General features: G+C 41.5%; 2 pseudogenes; both read left to right on the top strand.

The window, feature by feature from the left end:
- Positions 1 to 668: 668 nt before the first annotated feature.
- On the top strand, positions 669 to 3,373 carry LOC121459771 (annotated as a pseudogene).
- Positions 3,374 to 4,275: 902 nt separating this feature from the next.
- LOC121459587 lies at positions 4,276 to 5,145 on the top strand (annotated as a pseudogene).
- Positions 5,146 to 5,986: the final 841 nt, after the last annotated feature.

The raw sequence follows: 5,986 nt of genomic DNA, 5'->3' as shown, positions 1-5,986 counted from the left end.
TAACATGCTTAATAAACAAGCCCCAAACTTCTCCCAATTACTGTATTCACACTGTCTAGGTTAAATGAAGAAAGAGCACACTCTCAAAAGGCTTATGGCCAATGCTACTATATGTCATCCCTTTCCATCAAAAGTACCATTCCGAAGGAAAAGACTGAAGAATCACAGAATGTTGTCAGCGCTCTCTGAGAATCTGGGACAATTACTGTAAAGCTCTCAAACACAAAGGCATGCTCAGAGATGAAAGCAACCTTAGTGCTCTATATGACCTTGATCATTGCATGCCATTTGAGCATAGCAAATTCTCCTAGTCAGGTAACCACAGGTTAAAATATAAATAATATGGGCAAATCTATATATTTCTCTTAAAATACATATTTCTCTCTATCTCAAGGCCTGATGACAAATTTGGGAAACAATTCAGATCCTAGCAGGAAAAAAAGTCTATCCTGCAGACACAAACACCAAGAATCAAGTGTGACATACAGAGACAGTTCATCACCTAAACGGTGAACAATCTGAGTAAGTGACTCATCTGAGCAAGAGAGAGATTTAAAGGCTAAAGCCCAGTAAAAACCTTTCTCGGGGGACCGGGATCGTGGGTGAGGCGGCGGTGGAGGCAGTGGCGGCTTGGCAGGCGGGTTAAAGCTTCAGGGGCAGCCTCCGCCATGATCCTGCTGGAGGTGAACAATCGCATCATCGAGGAGATCTCACTCTCCTTCCAGAACACGGCCTTTGGAAACAAACCAGAAGCTGAAGAAGTAACATTTGCAGATTTTGATAGTGTCCTTTATCATATTTCAAAACCTAATGGAGACAAAACAAAGGTGATTGTAGCGGCGTAAATAAATGCAGGCAGATTGTAAAGAAATATATACAGTTTTAATGAAGAAATAAACTTACAGAACCGAGGTTCCCGCTTAGCACAGGAAGCAGGAAAAGGGACGCACAGGCTCCCACAAGCTCGATTTATCAGTCAACATTCGCCCGAGGCAAGCCCGCCCCTAAGGGGCTGGCTTAACCCTACAGGTGATGGTCAGTATTCCTTTGAAATTCTACAAGGAACTTCAGGCACATGGTGCTGATGACTTATTAAAGAGAGTATATGGGAGTTTCTTGGTAAACCCAGAATTGGGATACAATGTTTCTTTGCTATATGACCTTGAAAATCTGCCTGCATCCAAGGATTCTATCGTGCAGCAGGCTGGCATGTTGAAGCAAAATTGCTTTGCCTCTGTCTTTGAGAAATACTTCCAGTTCTGAAGGCGTAAGTCACAAACAATCCCACACCAGTTTGGAATTATGATTAATAGGGTGGTATTTATTTAAAGGGGAAAAAACTTACAGATCACCATCCAAGACAACAGCCCTCTACGCAACGAGGAAGGGAGTCTAATCGCCAGTGGAGCAGGAAGTGAAGAGAGAGAGGAGAGGGAAGTGGCCGCATTTTTAAAGGGAGAGAGACCACGCCCCAATGGGCTGGTATCTCAGTGGCTATAGGCTGGAGGAGTGGGAGGACCTCCCGCAACACCTCCCCCTTTTGTTTAAATAAGAGAGTTCTAAACCTACTATGAAATTATATACAATAAGTACAAATATCCTATTCTATCTAGCTTAGGTCTTGTATAATAAATAACTTGGCCAAGTCATGAGAGAAAGTAACTACATTTATATAGTCTTCAATCCCATCGAAGATCTGAGAAGGGAAATAATGTTACCTGGGTAATTAGGAAGTTCAGTAAAACAACTTCCAAAACATGCAACAAATCACAGAGACAACTAGCTACCTGGGCAATCACCCAAAGTCACATTAGCAGCGTTGAAGCAACCAACTTTGGCTAAGGCCTAACATAACTGACATACCATTTTCAAAGGCAAGCAACTTTTTCAAAACTATCTTACCCTGTCTTGGCAGGATATGACAGTCCTGTTTTATCCATTGATGCATGCTCTGTATCTCTGTCAGTGGTTGAGGTATGGGCATTTCTTTGCCCAAAGGCCAATTCTGCCAAAAAGAAAGGCTCCAGGTGGAGTGTCTTTGGTGCTCAACATTCTCTCGGGAATAGAGTGGTGTTGCCAGGAGCAATTGTGTCTCACTACCACAAAACTCTGAGTTAGATTAAAGGCCATTTTCTACAGCTCTTTGAAGAAGTTGAAGATTATCTATCTCTACTGAGTATAATCTCTATATATCTAAAGAACCTGATTAGTCTAATTATAAATGACAAACTTAGATGACTATTAATCTATATTATTCTCAATATCTATCTAACTTAAAGACTAAGACAATAAACAACTGTGAAACAAATGAGGACAATGACCTCCAAATATAAACAATGTACAAATATACATTGCAGTAGGTAAATATATATCATACACAAACATTATATAAGTATCTTAATCAGAGGTAGAAATGTACACTGCAATATGGTAAATATATACAATGTATATATATATATATATATATATATATCAATACAATATATGTCAATACATAAAAAATGTTTTAAACAGAGGTAGAAACATGCATGCATACAGTAGTCAATATAATTTAACTTTGTATCAATATACAAGAATCTATACCAATATATTTGTCTTTCTGCATATTGTGAATCTGTAACTATATTAAGAGGTTCTTTAAAATCCCTTAGCACCATAAGAATGGCATATAATTCTGCCTTCTGGACAGAATTATAAGGGCTTTGTTCCACCTTACTCAATTCATCTGACTTGTAACCTGCTTTCCCTGATTTATTTGCATCAGTATAGAACGTATGGGCTTCTAGGAGCATCACGTACAATTCTAGGAAGAATCCAAGAAGTTCTTATTATGAGGTTAAGTCTACCAGTTTTAGGATAGTTGCTATTAATTTCTCCCAAAAAATTAGCACAAGAAGAGGACAAGGAAGGAGGGAACAGAGTGGTTATCCATTGTCTGTTGAATCTAAAAAAGACAGAGTCACAGTAGTCTTCAGCACGGTGTTTAAGGATGATGACGATGTTGTCATTGGAAAGGTCTTCATGCAAGAGTTCAAAGAAGGACGAAGAGCCCAGCCCCCCAGGTCCTTTTTAACCACAGGAAACCTCCTCTAGAGCTGAAAGACACAGATGCTGCCGTGGGTGACAACACTGGCTACATCACCTTCCTGCTCTCCCCTCGCCACACCAATGCCACTGCTTGAGACAACACCATCAACCTGATCCACACGTTCTGGGACTATCTGCACTACCACATTAAGTACCCAAGGCCTATATTCATACACGAATGCGAGCAAAACCATCTGACTTCCTTAAGGTGCTCACTCGTGCACACCCAGATGCAGAGAAAAAAGTAATGAAAACATTCATGGGGAAGACATTTTCATCCCGCTAACACTTGGAAACTGAGGAAGAAGCTCTGTTGATGGAAGGCTGGACCGTTTGCTACTGGATAATTGTAGCCCTTCATGTTGCACCTCTCCAGGTTCTTAAGGTTATTCAACCTATGGGCCCTCTGCAATCTGGAATATTCCCTTCTTTTATTTTTCCCTTTCTCACTCCCCTTCCTTTTTCCCTTTTCCAAGCTGTTTGTTTACAATATGTTACTGGTAATGAGTTGCAGATAATGCAATCTTAACTTGTATTCTTCTAAGTATTTGAGTTCAAAACTCCTGTATCTAAAGAAATATGGTTGGGGTCATTAATAAAGAAAATCTTTCTATCTCAAAAAAAAAAAACAAGACAAAAAACCTTTCTGAAGGCTATTTTTTCACCACTGTGGTGCTTCATGTTAGAAACAGACAAAAATATGGTATCTACAAGAAAGAAAACTCAGGTTGCCAGACTTGGTGACAAGTGTTTTTTTTTATCTAGTCATCCGTCTGTTTGGACGGACTTAAGTTATATCACAGCTAGCTATCCATAACAATGAGTTCAAGAAAGTCAATGAAATTTGTAGTATGCTTGTAGCCACTTCTGCAGCATTAAAATGATAGCATCTATGGCCACAGGAGTCAGGGGTGGGGTTACAAGGAGAACTGGAGATAGAAAGCACCAATCTGTTAGTGATGTATTGTGGATACTAAAGTGATATTCCTGAACTGAGAGATATTACCATTCCTTAGTGGTCGGGGATGTCACCAATTTGTTGTCAGGAAGCCATAAATAAATAGACTTAGGAGGGCGGAGGAAGATGGCAGTGGGGGCTAGGTGAGGAGTTGGCAGTGATGAGGGGCTCAGGCCCGGGGATGTGGGATGGAGGGGAAGGAGGAGACGGTGTCCCAACGCCATGGGAGAATGACCGGGCTGTGGGAGCTGGTGTGGCAGGTGCTGCAAGTGCTGCTCTACCTGCAGAGTGCTCACCTCCTGGCTCTGCCTTTGCTTCCCCTGGAACTGGATCTGGAGCAGCTGCTGTTGTGCTGCCTCCACTGTGGTCCTAGTGGTGCTGGGCTTCAAGCTGAGCAAGCCCTGGCCATTGGCAGGAACCAGCATCATCACCTGCACCCTCACTGGGCCCCAGGCTGGCTGTCACCCCACCCAGGCTGTGCTGGTCTTCGGAGGGCGGGTCCCTGCAGAAGCTGCTACTGTATATGGGCCTGGTGGTCACTAAGGAGGACCATGAGCCCAGCTTCTCAGACACCGTGAGCCTCAGTGGTGTGGTGTATGGCCTTGGGGATCTCTACATTAGTGTCTAAGACCACCAAGGCCTGTTCAAGAGAAATAACTCCAGATTGATGGATGAAATTGTGCAACAACAATAGGAACTTTTGGGCCGAGATTGTTGCAAATAATAACCAGAATTTGCAAGTAGTAATGACAAAGACCACCAAGTATTAAATTGCCCTTCAGCAGTGAAGGTGCTGTCCCCAGGAGCTGAAAAAGCGTATATTCTGAGAGCTGCTCAGGACTTTTGCTCAGCAGCAGAGGACACCCAGAGATTTGGATGGAGATCTGCTAGATGGCTTACTTAGTTCACATGGTTTCCCTGACCCTGAGTTAGTATTGAAGTTTGGTCCTGTGGACAGCACCTTAGGCTTCCTTCCCTGGCAAATCAGATTGACTGAGATCATCTTTCTGCCTTCTCACCTAAACATCAGTTATGTGGATGTTTTCTCTGCCCTTCATCAGAGTGCCTCGGAAAGTATGGTTCCTGGTTTTGTAATATGACATCAGGCTTTTGTAGAAAAGGACCCAATTGATTCTGATGTTTACAAAGTACCTATAAAACCTTGTACACACCTAGAAAAAAATCTAAGAAACCCAGGACCAAAGCCCCCATGATTTAGGCTTTTGTTATCCAAGTGTACTACAACATAGATGCCAACCTATTGCTCTGAAGGAACAACACACAAAGACAGTAAGAGGAGGCTGCAGAATATGATAAACTTTTCGCCAAGAGAATGAAAGAAGCCAGGGACAGATTGTCAAGAGATATAGGTTGTCCTCACTGATAGTTTCTACGTCTAAATCTCAGACCAGTCAAAAGTAAGATTACTGGGGCCAGAGAGATGGCTCAGCAGTTAAGAAGATTGGCTGCTACACCAGAGGACCCAGGTTCGATTCCCAGTATAGCAGCTAACAATGATCCGCAGCTCCAGTTCCCTTTTCTGGTCTCTGTGGACATTGTGTGAATGCAGTGCATAGACTACATGCAGGCAAAATACCCATGTACATTAAAAAGTAATAAAAAAGTACCTGAAACCAAGGTTTTATTGTAAGGGTTATAAAATAATAAATAAATAAAAAGTTTTATACTTAAAACACCTGAAGCAGTTACTTCCTTACTTGATAAGTACAATTTTGAATCTTGAATTATTTCAAAGACATCAGAGTAGGCCTAAGCATTTATATTAATATATTTAAAGCATTTCCCAACATTGTTATACTAAAAGTATAATGCAGTTTCAAGAAGAAAAAGGTAAATATCCTGGTGTTATCAACCTCACTTCTGCTAGATTGAACAACATATCCTGAAGCAGGCCTTTTGTAGATTAGCAATTTAGTGCTA

This window comes from Microtus oregoni, unplaced genomic scaffold (genome assembly GCF_018167655.1).
Source record: "Microtus oregoni isolate MIOR12 unplaced genomic scaffold, Mior012 000019F_ref0000042, whole genome shotgun sequence".
Lineage (NCBI taxonomy): Eukaryota > Metazoa > Chordata > Mammalia > Rodentia > Cricetidae > Microtus > Microtus oregoni.
This window is presented reverse-complemented; position numbering and strand designations above follow the sequence as displayed.